At 39.4% G+C, this 16,325-nt stretch overlaps 1 protein-coding gene across 2 annotated transcripts in view; it reads left to right on the forward strand.

Annotated features, from left to right (window-relative positions):
* Positions 1–16,325, forward strand: part of Prkcb (protein kinase C beta) — a 310,851-nt gene that overhangs the window by 49,748 nt on the left and 244,778 nt on the right. The window lies entirely within an intron of this gene.

The following is a 16,325-nucleotide window of genomic DNA, read 5'->3' on the forward strand; positions in this document are numbered from 1 at the left end:
AAGATAATGGATAAAGACAATGTGGTATTTATATTTAATGGAGTACTAAAGAAGGCTAAATTTGAATCATTTGTAGGAAAATTGATGCACCTTGAAAACATAATTTTAAGTAAAACAAGTTGGACACAGGTTGTGTGAGAAATCCAGAGGGTAAAGTATGAGCATAATGGAGGACAGGTATTGGGAAGTAGGAAGGGGAACAAGAGATGGGGGAGAGTGAAGGAAGGGAAGAGGAAAGGAAAAAAATGGAAGGAAAGAGATGGGAACAAAGCTCATGTTAATGAGGAGGGGAGAAGGGTTGAAAGGAGAGGGGAATGAGAAAAAGAATTGAGGTGGGTCACATATATGTACAAATTCCCCATAATGAATGTGATCAGTGTGTGTGACAAATATGTACTAATAAAAAGAACACAGTATTAAAAATGTTTACAAAAAAGGATAAGAAGATAAAGGCTGATGCACAAGCTTTCAAGTTTGTGCTTGCATTGTTTGCTTCTGTCCCATAGGAGTGTGACATGCCAGTTTGAGAGGACATTACTAAAGAGCAGGACTCTGAGCAGACATGACAGCTTTGGACCATATTGTAACCAGGACATTGCTGTTGCTAAAATTGAAATTTCTAGGTCTAGGAATGTTGTGACCATTGTTAAAGCCTTTGTCGTCAAATTGTTCTCCAGAGACGTTCCAGCTGATTTACATCAGGTAGACTGCGTGCCTTTCTACACTTCATCTTAGCAAAAAGTCCGGGAAACGAATGTTCATTGTAAAACTGAAACAATGTGTGGCCTTTATCATGAATATCTTCCCCTATACTTGATTCCTTCTGGTTTACTTATTTTTTGAGACAGTGTCTCGCTATGTAGTTCAGGTTGGCCTTAAGTTCACTATGTAATCCAGGCTGAGCTCAAATTCATGGTTATTTTCCTGCCTCAGCCTCCTGAGTACTGGAATTACAAACATGTGCCACCACACCTGGCTAGTTTATTGTTGTTACTATTTGCGGTGCTAGGAATAAAACCCACAGCTGAAAACATAGTAAACATACACTGTACCCCTGAGCTACATCTTTAGCCCCCTCTAAAATTATTCTTTTGTATTATTGGATTATGTTTATTTTAATTATATTTGAGCCTATATTCATTAGTGAAATATGTCTATAGTTTACTTTTTTTGATCTGCTATCTCTGGCAAAATTTTGCTGTTTTCATCATCATCATCTGGGAAATTTTCCATTTTTTTCTTGGTTTTAATATTTAGGAAGAGGCTAGATGGCAGTTTTTTTTAAAAGTTGAATGCATTTCCCATATCTCCCAAATAAAACAATTTTTTTGGACTTGGTACCTTTTTTCTCCCCAATGGTTTTTTTAGAATCAGTTATTTTACAAACTTCCACCATTTATTATATGCACATTTTTCATGCATATCATATATTCTGATTATTACTGACATATTTCAAATGTGTTGTTTTCCTAGGAATAATCATTTAATTGAATTTCTAGTTTATCAGCATAGGAATATATATATCATTCTGTAGCAATTTGAAAAATGGCTTTGCCATCTGCAGATCTGTCTCTTTTCTCATTCTTAGTGAGAAGTTCCTATTTTTATATTTTGAAATTTTTCTTGAGGCGCTTTGCCAGAGTGTTACTGTTGCATTTTCCCCTTCAGATAACCAACCTTTAAATGTATCCTCCAATTCTGTTTTTCTGTTTCCTGATACATTAACTTCTACTTTGTTCTTTATTCCTTCCTCAGGTTTATCACTTCTTCTTAGTTTCTTGAGCTAATTGCTTTTATATACCTTAAACCATATATACTGTTTGTCAAAGGTGGGAGGATATGTTTGCCTCCTATTAGGGATTTTTTTCTGGTATCTTCATATTTTTTAAACAAATTTTGATTTATATATCTTGAATGTGTTTTTGTTATATGAGTCTACACTTAATAATTCTTTCTCTGTGTATTGTGAAGCCAGACAGATCTGAGCTCAAATTCTTCTCTTCCGCTCACCACATGATGAATCTGTTTTGGATTCATCTAAAATTTAATGATCATAATAATGCCAGAGATACTTTTACTCTTATTTGCTATTTAAATTAAATGATACAGTCAATGAAAACTGCTTAACATCATGTCAGGCATGGAGAATGAGAATGCACAAGCTATTGGTTTTGTTGTTGTTGATGTACCTTTCATAAATACCAAGTGCTTATTTTTGTGCTGTGTAATACTTTTATGCTTTAAAGTTTATTTGTCTGATACTAATATTTCCACTTAAGCGACATTTCTCATTTCTTCACTTTCATTTTGCGTCATTTTCTCAGCAAGTCTTGTGAATAGTGTGTATTTGAATTCTGATTTTCCTCCAAATTATGAATCTTTGTTCTTTAATGAGATAATTCAGTACATTCACATTCTTGCAAGTTACAGAAGTTGTCAAGCTTTGCTTCTTCCTTTCCAACTGCTTGTTTTGATTTTGAAGAATTTAGAGCCAGAATTTATGAAAAATTAAATACATTTAATTTCACATTAATTATTATTGACATATGTACTGTTTCATATGAATCAATAATTTTTGAGGTGGGACTCCTAAAGTTTGCTTACTTCATCTTTCACCTTTTTCTTGGACCCATCCCTTTTGTCAAATTGGTTGATAAATTACTTCAGTGAACAAATGTTTATTGGACACATGCTATGCACAAGGACAATGTTAGGTGCTTGGGGAAAGTATGTGATATAAACTTGGCCTGTAACTTCATTAGTCTACATTCAGAAGATGAAAGAGTCAAATTAAATTGCAAGTGAAAATAAGATTGATTGCAAATTAAAGCAAATATAAGAGAAACAAATAAAGGTCTCAAGAAAGTTTTTTGGGAAGTTTAATGGGAGAGGGCCTTCCTATGAAGCTTTGGCCTTAAGGAAGAGGTGACATTATTGGTGTGGAGAAGGGAGGAAGGGCATTCTAAACAAAAGGAGTAGCCGGTGTATTGCCCCTGACAGGAAAATAGCCTTATTTTAATGTTGTTGGCATTTAAGTCTTTTCCTACACTCAACAATTAGTGCTGAATTAAAGAAACACAGAAATGCAGTGGAATGCCTCTCAAAGCCAGCTGGGAAGTTCTTCATTTCTCCATCCATTTACCCACAGATCCACCCACCCACCTACCACTCATCCATCCATCTATCCATTTGTCCAATCTTCCAGTGAACAGTTATTGAGTGCCTACTGTATTCCAGACTCTGTATCACGTGTTGATTATGTTTATAATACAAACACCTCCTGGAATGTAGCTGTGTGAACAGGCTTATGGGCCCATGAGGATAAAGATGAGTGCTTGTGATAAAGTGGGATGGACTTGGGAGTAGAGGAAGCATGTGCAGTGTACTCTGTAGAGCCCTGAGCAGGGAGGACGGTTGGCAGGAAAGAGCTGAGAGCAACTCCTGCCAGATGGCTTCATTCTTTCCCCTCAAGGAAGTGGAGACTTCATGCTGTGATGTGATACACAAGAACATTGTTTCCTGTGGGTTTGCAAGGGCATTTTGAATCTAAAGACTACAGCTCGTTGATGTGTGAATTTTTTTTTTTTTCTTTTTCGGATTTGTGAAGGGACTATCAGACCAAGTTCATAAGCCCGGGAAAGGGTACTTGAGTTGAATTTAAATGCAGATAACAAGTGGCTCTAATCAAGTACAACTGTCACCTGTTGGAAGTTCTTCTAGGCAGATGCTGTTGGTTTATCTGGCTATCACCTGTCCAGTTTCTGGACCTGACTAATTACCTGCATTTCATCAAATTCTAATACTCAGTGCTGTCTGATTTGATTCTATCTTCCAGGAACTTTACTGTTCTCAACTGTGAGATGACAGGAGTAAGCTTGTTGAGCTCTGTATGACCATGTATATTTTTAAAGTACTGTATTTGTTTGTTCTTGTGCCCTCCCATCCATCCATTGTGCATCCATCCATGCATGTATCCATCCAGTATTTAGGTGCTTATGTGCTAGGTGTTGTGAGAAGTCCTCACTCAGTGACCAGCTAACTAGATTCTGTTCCTGTCTCATGGAGCTTACCATCTGATAGGGTAGACAGATAAGCACATAATGACAAGGAACATAATATAATTATAGCCATAATAAGAACTATGCATGAGAAGAATAGACGGGGTAATATTGTGTATCAAGGTGATATATCTTAATTGAGGACCAAGAATGTCTTTCTTTCTTTTTTTTTTTTTTTTGTCTTTTTCCTTTTTATCGGTACCGGGGATCGAACTCACGACTGCCTGCTTGCAAGGCAGGTGCTTATGCCACTGAGCTAAATCCCCAGCCCCAAGGATGTCTTTCTTAATTAGTGAAGTTTAAGCAAAAGCAAGGCAAGGAATCACAGAGAAGCATTCCAGGAAGTGGGCACAGCACATGCAAAAGCCCTGAGGTAAGAAGAAAAGCAAAAATTCACAATAAAATAATGATACCAGTAATAATACCAGTTATCACTGAATGGGAACATACTGCCTGCTAGCCACTGTGCAGTCCTTAACTGCACAAGTCATTGATCAGGTCATTTATCTTTTGGAAACTTGGTAAAGTGGCATGATAATGACTGTATTTGCTTCTTTACACTGTTTTGAGGATCCAATGAAATAATAAATATAAAGGCCTTGGCATTTTGAACTGTAATAAGTGATCAGAAGACAGTAGATACTACTATTACTTTTATGAGCGGTATTTGCTGAGGACAAGTTCTTTTTGGAATTCATGGCTTCCTTTGATTCTATTGATTTTTTTTTTTTGGTTGGGGTCACTTAGTTTCTGCTGAGGTGGAAGTCTGCCACTCAGTGTGGTCAAGCATGTGAAATAACTGCTTCTTCATTTGCTTCCACGGAAAGAGGGGATGGATATGCTGACCACAGCCTGGCCTTTAAACGGCACAAACCTGGAGGATCAGCATTTGCAACTTTGATTGGCATTGCAGAGAGTATAGAAAATCAAGGGTAATAATTACCAAAGGACAGTTCTAGGCGAAGCAGTACATTCCATGCCTTATCTTTTGGTAAGACTCCTCAGCAGAAACCCAACTGCCCCAACAACAACAACAACAACAACAAAAAATCATCAACAGAATCAAAGCGAGCTGTGAGTTCCAAGAAGAACTTATCCTCAGCAAATGCCATTCATAAAAGTAACAGTAATACCCAATACTTACTATAGTTTAGTCAGAACTTTACATTCATTATTTCATTGGATCCTTAAAAACAATGTAAAGAATATTTCTTGTTCATGGGCTGTTGGGAAGACATCTCCCTCACATCTCTCTGTCGAGAATCAGGGGCATTTTCCTGTTGCATATATCAAATAACAACTTCCTGGAGTAAACAGAAAGATAGGTATGCCTTCTCAGCATCCAGATATCCCTCAGTTGTAATTATTTATTCATAAGAACTCTTAATATTATTAAGTATGAGAGAGAAGAAAATGAATAAAGCATAGCTATTTCTCTTTAGGACTCATCTTCTAACTCAAGTTATTTTGCTACCAGGTAACATTTGACAATATTGGGAGGCATTTGATTTATTATAACTTGGGAAGGGGTGGGTGCTGCCAAACATGTAAAATGTATAGGAAAACTTCACAGCAGAGAATGTTCAAACATCTGTAGTGCCGTGGATGAGAAATTTGACCACACTGCTTATAAAGTACCACTTTTGTAAAGCCAATTGGAGATATGTATCCATGGCTTAGAAGTTACCACTTTTAAAGGGAATTGTGCTAGTGTATGTGTGTGTGCCCACACATGCATGTGTTAATTTAAATTGATATAACCTTCATTGTCTTCTTTTCCTAGATATTTTAATGATCTATTATCAGTCCAAATAGTTTGCTTTTGAAAATGTAATGCAAAGTTTGAAATTCTATAGATACAACAAGGTTTGTGTTGAAGAATAAATCTCCCCTTTCCACTTCTTTTCAGGGTCCCTAAGTCTTATCTGGAGAAATATTCCTGTTACTAGTTTCTCATATGATCACAGAGAGATGCTCTGTATACAATGCTATAAGCCCCCAGAATTACCGTAGGCAGTGTTTTGATCGTTGTTTTTTTCATTTGATAGCTTCTTCTGGAGTCACATACAGAACTGTCTTATTTATTTTAACAAGCTGCACAATGTCCCTTTGGGTGAATGGCCTGTTGATGGATATTGGGTTGTTTCTAGTCTTGCAATAACGAACAATGGTCCACTGAATCTCCTTACACCCATCTGTGGATACATATGTGTGCATACATTATGCAGTCTTAAGTCTTGCAGGAGAAATTCCTGGGTTAAGAAGTTCTGTGCCTTTAAATTTGGCTGGAGATTTCTGACTACAGTGGTGTATAGTCTTTGCACTGTAGATTCTTCATGAGCTCTGTCCTAGCCTCTCTTGCCATTCCTGCTTCCCTGTGAGTCACCTGAGTGGAAAGGGTCACTTTTACCTCACTCTCATTGAAATTGCTTTCTCTAATCTACAAGATTAATTTTGTTGTAATCAAAATGCAATTCCCAAGGGGGGTTTGAAACTATTATTTCTCATTTTGAGACTCTGAGCATATGAAGATTTGGGGCACAGTCTTTCCGAATTGCTCATGGTTCATACAACTCAGCAAGAACTTCTCTCTCTGCTGCCCAATCCTTTATGACAGATCATGCTCTCTGCTCCCAATGGGCTCTCTCCTAAAGATAAGTACAAAGCATGGATTCTCTTGCTTAAAAAATTCATTATCTCAATGGGGTCACCTGCTGTTTGCTTGGGAGTATGTCTGCATTTAGCCTGCAGGCTGCAATCTCACCATGCAGACTGCAAGGGGAGGGGTGCTTTTTATCTGCAGGAAGCAGCTTTGAAAGCGGAAGAGGAGTGAGAGTAGATAGATGAGTGAGAAAATAAGAAGAAAAGAAGAAATGTCTTCTTTTAATGATGGTCATGGCAGATTTCTCCTGCCCAAGTCTTTGGGGTGCCATGTAAAAATTAAATGTGAAGTTGGGTTGCTTCTGCCTGACCTACTTGACAATCAACCTCACCAGGTTCTGGAATTGCTGTCTGTCATCTGAACATACAGGGGTCCCCTCTTGAAGCCTCTTGCAGGAATTAGCTGGTAGCAGGATCTTATCTAATGTCCTCATTGGTCAAGAAAACACCCTGCAGTGATCATCACTGAGTGCTGGAGGCCACAGAAATAACTTTGACCTGCAAATGCATTCTCTAAGTTCCCAGAACTATTGTGGAAAGAGCTGGCAGTATTGTTGTGTTCAGTGTGATTTCCCTACTTCTGTACACAGTAGGCACTCAGTAAGTATTCAGTGAAAAAAAGAAAATTTGATGATGGATGTAAATTAAGATCTGTCAGAATTTTTCCCCTGGGTAGATAAACGTACTGTTTAGGAGAAATCAGCTTGTTTCTGAAGAAGATGGGCTTCTCACTGGTGGGGAAGGTGTTATATATTTTCTGAAATTTGGATGTTTCTGCTGATAAAGGAGAACACCCAAGGATGAAGTGTGAAAATATTTTCCTCTGCATTTACAGTAAATAATTTTTTAAAAATCTTTTTGTCGGTACCAGGGATCGAACTCATGACCACCTGTTTGCAAGGCAGGTGCTTATGCCACTGAGCTAAATCCCCAGCCCCTATAGTATATAATTATTTAGAAATTTGGTATAATTTTAGACTTCCAGAAAAGTTGAAAAGAACTTATAGAAAATTCCTTTGTGTACTTTTCACCTAGTTTCTCCTCATGCTAATATCTTATGTGGCCATGGTGCATTGGCCCCTAATATTTTATAGGATAATCAGAAATCCTTTGAGAATTTACCAGTGATTTCTATTTGGTCCATCATCTTCATAATCATCATCACAGCAACAATGAAATGAGAATAATAGGAGTGATAGAGTTTAATAATGAAGACAGTACTTTCTCTGTGCCAGGCACTGTTCTGTGTTTTTCTTATTTACCCTGATACAGTTTATTTGACCCTGTGAGCATCCTGTGATGTATAGGTACCATTGTGTGGTACTGTTATAATAACTGAATTTCATAGACAGGCATGTTGAAACTGAGTGGTTCACACAGAGAGGCTACTCAGCTGGGTTCTTACTAGTATTTAAATCCAGACCTGTCTGGCTCCAGATTTCGGCCCTTCACTATTATTTTCTTCATGATAATGATATTAGTTGTCATCTCTAGGTGACAGTGTATTCAGGAACTGGACTCAGAGCTTTTCTTGTGGTATTTCTAAACCTTTTGCCTCTTTCTACCTGAGAGCTGTCATGAAGGGCATGAATTTTGCTGTCTTACTTGGGACAGAACGACTTGGCTTTAAGCTTCTGTGTGAAGGAGGAGGAAGAGAGCTTCAGCCTCTGTGCTTGTGTACATGTGTCTGTTGGGAGGAGAGGGAGATCGGACTGGTTTCTGTCCTAGTTCTTCCCCCCAAATATATTTAGACAGATCTGCTGTGCATCTGGGGACAGTATTGCCACCTTTTCTCCCAGCAGCAGCAAAGATTCTCAGGGCAGAGTAAGAACACGAACAATCAGAAGAGCTCTAATGTTATGGGTCAAAAACAGATAATACTGCAATCAAGCAACAAGCATATGCTTTGGAAGGGGCGGCTAGTTTCTGCCCCTAGACCGGGCAGATAGCTGGGAATGAGCTGCGGAGGGCAAAGTCAGGTTATGAACTCTGGGTTTTAGATTGGGGAGGAGAGTGCTAATGCATAAGTGAAAGAGATCTTGGGAATGGAGGAAACTACAATGCATTTTCCACCCAGGTCTTTGCAGCCTGGTTTTCACTGCCGGGATCATTTTTTCCCTTTTCTCTTCAATTAGTGATCTCTCGTTCCTTTGTCTCAGCCTGACAGCCTCCTCCTCCTCTTCCTTTGGTGACATTCCTTTCTACAATTCCTTCTGGGTGCTTGCTAGAACTGTAAGTCCCTGAGGTTGGAGAGGTCTGTTTTTGTTTGCTTCTTCATCCCCTGGTGCCTGGGACAGTGTTAGGCACACGATAGGGCTTGGTTAAATATTTGTTGAATAAATGAGAGTGATGGTCTGTTACTTACTTGAGTCCGTCTTCGAAGTTAGCCATACTTATGTTCAGCTTGTCTGTTTCTTTGTAGATGGTTCCTCACAAATCATAAACTTCACAAGGGCAGGGAGTGTGTTTGTCTTATTTACCAACCGGTGCTCAGGAAAGACCTGGCATATGCCTACAGGAGGTGACTCTGGGGTCAGAGTACCTGGGTTCAAATCCCAGAGCTCCTACTTACAGCTGGGTGACTTTTGCTAGTTGCTGAGCCACTCTGTGCCTTAGCATCTACAGATGTATAATGGATAATAAGAGCATCAGTCTCATGACATCACTGAAACAACTGAAGTTAGTATTGGTTAGAATGCTTAGAAGAGTGCCTGGCATATAATAAGGACTTCATAAATGTCAATTATTATTAGTGCTCAAAAATATTTGGGAGTTAAGGGAAGAGATCTTTATATGAAATGCGCTTTTCCTCTGTGAGTGTTAAAATCTCCTCTGCGAAAGAAGCAAAGACAGTTGGAGATGATCTGAGGGGCCTAAGAGATCCTGAAAACCAGGCTGTTTGCTATTTTCTTTCCCTCTACTCTCTTTGAAAAGGCTAGTTTCTAGCACGCCAGTATATCTTCTCTTCGTTGCTTCTTACATTTCTTTCTTTCCATTGGCCCTGCTTTTAAAAAAAAATGGCACAGCTCAGAATCTTGCTTGCTGGCTTTCTGCTGGGGTGTAGGATCAACCGCTTCCATTTAGAGAAGCAACTTGTCCTGGAATGTGGCCTAAAGATCTGCCAGGCTGACGCTGAGGGCTGAGCTGGCCAGGAATGCACTTTATAGGTTACTTGGAGTTGGTCCTCTGATCCACGGAGTTTTTTCACTCTCCTTACTCATTTGTATCCATTTAAAACACAGTACAATACAAACAACACATATTCCATACTATGATTCTGGCTCAGACAGGACATTACTACATGCAGTAGCTTGAAGAGGAAGTCTCTTTCTTATGGTAGATGCTTTGTCTTCCTTACTCTATCCCCAGCCCCAAGAAGTAGTTTTTCCAAGTTAACAGAACAAATTTGGAATAATCAAGAAATAGTAATTTTTAAATACAAGTGTGTCCCAGATAATGCATGTGACAAACTTACACTAAAATATTGTCATTTATATGAAATTTAGATTTAAGTAGGTGTTTTATAATTTTATTCACTAAATTTGATAACTCCAGATTCTCTCTGATTGCTCATTTTCTGGTAATTTTGTGCCATGTGCAATCATGAATACCCTGACAGAATTAGAACAGTGCTGGGCACAATGCAGGTGCCCTATCAATACTGGCTGAATGAATGATTGGATATATACTCACCCCATTTTTATTCACACAATTTAGAGTGTATTGCAATATCATTTTAAAACTTAGCTTTTCTTTTTAATAATATCTCATGGGAACTAATACTCAGAGCTGTCTAATGAGTCCAAGAGTTTCATAGTATTCCTTTTATTGAAGGCATGATAATTTATTTAACTGGCCCCTGATCAAGGGCATTGGCCATGTTAAAAATCTTTTGCCAGTAAAGGCATTATAGTAATGGATGTTCTTCTTTATGTTTAGCTCTTTGGTTTGGTTACATGTGCAATGATAGATACAGCGCTGGACTCACTTGGACAAATTTATATACTTTAAAATGTGGATTGATTGAGGAATTGCTTTCCATGGAAAGCCTACTTAGACTTGTCTCAGATGGCTTGTTCTAGTTATCCTTACCAACACAGAATTTACTCAAGCTTTTTATTTTACTGGCCTGGTCAGTGAAAAACAGTTATCTCACTGATATTTTAATTTACATTTCTTTGCTAATGAAAACCTTTTTATGCTCCTTATTTCTCTTGTCTCTTCTTGCTTTATGTTTTATGAATTTTAATGGTTTTTAAAAAAATTATTAAAGAATATGTCTCTTAGCCTGACATATTTTACATATAATAGTATAAAAATTGGTTTTTAACTTGAAAAAATGGATTTATTAAGGAAGGTTTTATTTTCTAGACATTTAAAATGTCTTCAATAGTCCAATTTATGGATCTTTTACATATTCTGCATTTTCTATCTTGCTTCGAAAGGCCTCCTTCTCAATGAGATTATAGAGCAATTCTCCCACATTTTACTACTTCAGGTTTTTTCTTTTTGCATTTGAAACTTTAATCCATCTGGAATTTATTTTGATTTTAGGAGGGAGGTGAGGATCTAGCTTTATTTTTTACCAGATGGCTAGCCAGTTGTCTCAATACCATTTATTGAATAATCCATTGCTTCCCACAGAATTGAAATGCTGCCTTTATCATATATTAGATTGTGGAGGAGTGATTTTGTACTCATGTACTGAGAGTTTCCAGAGTCATCTAGGTGACAGAGATTTTAGAGGGGTCTCAGCCAATTACAGGCAGAAATCCTGACCTTGAGGGAACCACATTTTATTCAGCTAGAATCACTGTATATAGACTGGGGATGAAGGGGTAGGAGAGAGTATTTGGAACTGGGAGGAATCGAGTTAGGCAAGACTTCACAGTCTTGGCACTATTGGAATTTAGGACTGTATGAATGTTTGTCAGGAGCTGTTCTGTGTACTGTACGGTGTTGAGCAGCATCTTTGACCTCTACCTTGTATATCCCAGGCTCAACCCTCATCTCAAGTCGTGATGATCAAGAATATTTCCAGACATTGCACAGAATCATCCCTAGTTGACTCAGCTTTATCTGCACTTGACTGAGCAGATCTTTGATTAGATGCATGGGAAGCCGTTTCTTTATCTGAGATTCTTCTATCTGTGATATCAAGCACTCTGGTTGATCTCAGACAAAAGGAAAGGGAGGTATTTCCCATCTCAGAGATCAGAACCCCCAAATATGGTGCAAATATGGCATATGTAGGAAGAAGCATGGGAATGATACTGTTGAGTGTGTGAGAGACAGATATTTCCACCTGATCCTCTGGGAGAACCTTAAAATCTTTCCAGAGCCCAGCCCGAGCAATTCTCCCTGCTAACCACACCAGAGAAAGGGGTTCTTCTTGGCCATGGGTGTAAGAGCAGTGATGCTGAGAACCTGAGGCAGCAGAATTTTTATGCCTTACCAGTGCATCAGTTTATTTAGGAGTAAAAAGTCTCTGGGCTTATGCTTGGGAGCTGCAGGAAGTATATGTGTTTAGAAGATTGGAGGCAGTGGATGAGGAGAGAAATTCCATATAGACTAGGTAGGTGTGGAAGTTAAATGGAAGAGGAGAGAGAAGTTGGAGCTGGCATCTTCATGGTTATACTACAGAGAGGGATGATTGTTTCTGAGTTGATGGAGGAGGGCAGGAGTCATTTGAAGAAGGAGGTTCCATTGGGAAAGTGTCTTGATAGCTAAATTGAGATTTTATAGACCAGGGAAAGAATGTGGGGAGGCTACCTCTAGCAGAAGAATAGCTTTTGAAAAAGCACTTACACAGGATGCAGGACCAACTGAGCCTCACCAGGCGTGGCTATGACATAGCATGCTGGTTATTAGGTGGGGCCCAAGAACCAGAACTCGGGCGAGCCCTGGATGCCTTACTAAGGGGTTTTGGCTTTCTCTTTATTTTAAAACACTTCTTACCTATCAATATAGGACAACTATAAGCTACGGGAAGTGGAAGGAAGACAGTGAAGAGCAGCATAATGTCACCTACCCAGTGCATACCTCCACCAATGCCTTCCACTTTCACCTCAGTGTGCTTCCTTCACACCCACAATCCAAGCTTTGTTCACAGTGCCTGGTGCATTGTTGTGACCCCTAATGATTTATGGCATAAGTGAAACTGCACCTCAAACCTTATGTCACTTGCTCCTTTCACTTTGTGGCTGGTGGTCCACTGTCCTGTCAGTTGATACATTTCTGAGACGTACATTTGTCGTGAGTCCAAAGTGCTGCACCATAAGGGGCCATGTTTCACTCAGTCAGTTCCCTTTATGGGCTTTCTTCCATATCACTAGTGTATTTGGTTTTCTGTAACGATACCATAGATTCAATGGCTTCAACAAAAAGAAATTTATTTTCTCATGCTTCTAGTCAGAGTAACACTTAGTCAGGCTAACTTTCTTGTTCACAGATGGCTTCCTCCTTATTCAGTCCTCATGTGGCAGAAAACAGAGTGAGGAAGCCAACTCTCTTCTTTCTTTCATCTTTCTTTTTGGTGCAGGAATTGAACTCATGACGTTGCACTTGCCAGGCAGGCACTTATGCCACTGAGCTATATCCTCAGCCCTAACTCTCTTCTTAGAAGGGCACAAAATCCCATTTGTGGGGTTCCACCCTTAAAACCCCACTTCCAAATACTATCACACTGACAATTATCTTCACTTTATGAGTTTGCTGGGAAGAGGCAAACATTCAGTCTAACAACAGCAGTAACAAACATCTGGGCTTAAGCTGCTATTCTAAAATCCATGAGAGACTGTGATTGGCCCAGCTTAGGCCTAGTGGCCAAAGAGCTAGAGAGAGGGGCAGCACCATAAAGCAGTCAAGGTAGAACTGGCGAGGTGTTCCTGGATGTGTGTGTATGAATAGGCAGATAGATCTTGAGCTATGAGCATCAGCGTCTCCCTTTTCCAAGTGTATAGAAGAAGAGACAAGCTAGTCACTTTTGAGTGTGGGAAAAGAGAACAGTGTGACAAAACCAGTTAACATCAGACTTGCTAACCTTGAAAGCTCTAAATAGTGGTATCTTCAGAGGGAAAAGTAAGCATAAGCAGTCTATCTGTTCCATTTCTGGGGAAGAAAGCTCTTTGAGTTTTTCTGTGGGGGAAGGTCTTAGAATGTAGCTTTCTCTCTTTGTCCTTCATCTCAGAATTCCTGTTCTGGGCAGTATTTAGCTTTGTGCCCTGCAAACGGTTAAAAGGAAACTTTGCTCTGTGCCTCTGGAGGCTGTTGTCACTCTTCTGAGCTTTTAGAGCTTAAGCCGTTCCCCTTTTGTGCCACTTGCTTGAAGGCAGAGGGTGGGCTCTATTTCTGTCATGGGGTGAGAATGTTTCCTGGTATATGAAATTATTCCCGAGTTTCTAAGTTATTCCTGGTATATGGAATTATTCCTAGTTCATTTACATAGTGGGGCTGATCCAGCCCACCATTGAGATCTGTGGCCTTGACAGTTGTGGCTCATACACTCGTTGGCATCTCAGAGGATCCTCATTATGGGGTCACATGAAGTTACCATCTTGAAATTCCAGTTTGAACTGGATGCTTGGCAAGATTTGGGAGAGGCAGAAGGGTGATGTGACCAAGATGGTGGGCCACGGAGGAGACTTGGGTCTGAATCTGGGTACAACCACTTGGCTGGGTCATACCAGTACTTTATTTCCCTGACTCACCTGTGAGAATGGCACTAGTATCCACTTCACAAGGGCTTTAAGAGTTAAATGAATTAAGACTTGTGTAGTTTTTAGAGCACCAAACCCATAACATGTTGCCAACAACTTTTTACTGGTTTATTTTGCTCGTTGCAGTGGACCATATGTTGGTGATGCCCATCAAGGCCTCAACTTTTGTACATTTGCCTTGAGAACAGTTTGGCAGGGCAGACTGGGGTTAGGCCAACCAAGCCAGATGTTTGGGATCTTGAGTGCCTCCCCCACCCCAATCTTTTTTTTTCTTTTTTTCTTGCATACTTGGCATTGAACCCAGGGCCTTTGCACCAAGCCTTATTTTTTTATTTTGAAGAACCTTGTGAAACGGCCAAGTTGCCCAGGTTGGGCTTGAACTCACAACCTCTGCCTTAGCCTCTGAGAGTGCTGTCTTTTTTTCTTAATCTCTGTTTACCTTTAACAAGGCTGACAGGAGCCGCAAAACCTCTCTGGCTGCCCTTTTCTGGCTGCGACATGCACCAGGAACCCATTTTTGGCCTGTTTGTTTTGCGTTCAAAAACAGGTATGAGGGCAGCCTCTCCCCAACCCCTCCAGTTCAGCCCGATCTCTGGAGGCTCCTCAGGCTAATGCGGTTTTAATGAATACACATTACTGTTTACATGACTGAAATGAGAGCCTGGCTGCTTATTTTATGCTGAGGTTTATGGCTCTGCCTTTTAAAATCCTGCCTCCCTCACCGTGCTTCTGGCTTCAGGGATGTTTCCTTGGCGGTCCTTCTCCTGTCCCTCCAAATAAGGTATTCACTGTGAAGTCCAGTGGCAGTATTGGAGCCACCGCCTTGCCTGTGAAGGAGAGAACTGTGCAGAACAAAAGCATAAAAATGCATTCTTTTTCTTCTTCTGTCTTTTTTTTAAATAAAATTTTTCTTTGGTACTGGGAATTGAATCAGGGTCTTCTTGCTGAGCTCCATGTCAGCACTTAAAACAAATTCTTTTTAGAATTTGACATTGGGTCTTACTGTGTCACTAAATTGCCCAGACTGGGTTTGACCTTGTGATCCTCCTCCCTCAGACTCCTTTAGAGCTGGGATTACAGGTATGCACCACTATGCCAGCTTCAAAAAATGATATACATATATTGCCAAAAAATGTGTACATACGTCGGGAAAAGAAATGCTTGTATCAATATTTTAATACTAAATTTATTGAAACACTATGATATTAATATGTTACCTTTGGCTTCTACAATTATAAGAGGTGCTCAAAGTGGTGGCCATTAGCTTCCAGACATTTATTGGTGTGAGAAGCTGCTGCTTGGGTAACCTTGGTCATTGAAGTTGCTGTACATGTGTCTTCAATTTCTTCTCTAAGGGCCAGCAGTGTAGAGGGTTTTCTGTAGTACATCCTCTAGGGTCCATCATGTGAGGGTAACACCATCTGTTGAAAAAACATAGTATTTTTCTTTCCTTGAAGTGTATATATATTTGTTTGGCGGATTCTGTATGTGTATACAGTGGTATCTAGATTTATGAACTTAATTTGTTTTACGATTTGTGGGAAAGTGGCTGTGTTTGTGTCTGTGTACAGAATATAGTTGTGGTTGTATATGTCACTTGATGTGGAGTTTGCAAACAGAAGCAAAATTTTGCTGAACACTTTTGTTTGTGAACTGAATTGCAAGCAAGTATTTGTAAACTGAAACACCTCTGTGTCACAAATTCTCAAACATTTGCCTATTATAGAGCAATTAGAAAATGAAGACATAAAAAAGAAGATAATAAAAATCATTCAGTATTTCATGAGGAAAGAAGATAACCATTAACGTTTGATGTTCTTACAGATTTTAGTCAATATGTATATGCTTTTTAAATTAAAATTAGAAAGTGGCTTAAGATGTATTATTC

The sequence above is a fragment of the Cavia porcellus genome, unplaced genomic scaffold, assembly GCF_034190915.1.
Source record: "Cavia porcellus strain 051 isolate PalLab524CR breed Dunkin Hartley unplaced genomic scaffold, mCavPor4.1 scaffold_16, whole genome shotgun sequence".
NCBI lineage: Eukaryota > Metazoa > Chordata > Mammalia > Rodentia > Caviidae > Cavia > Cavia porcellus.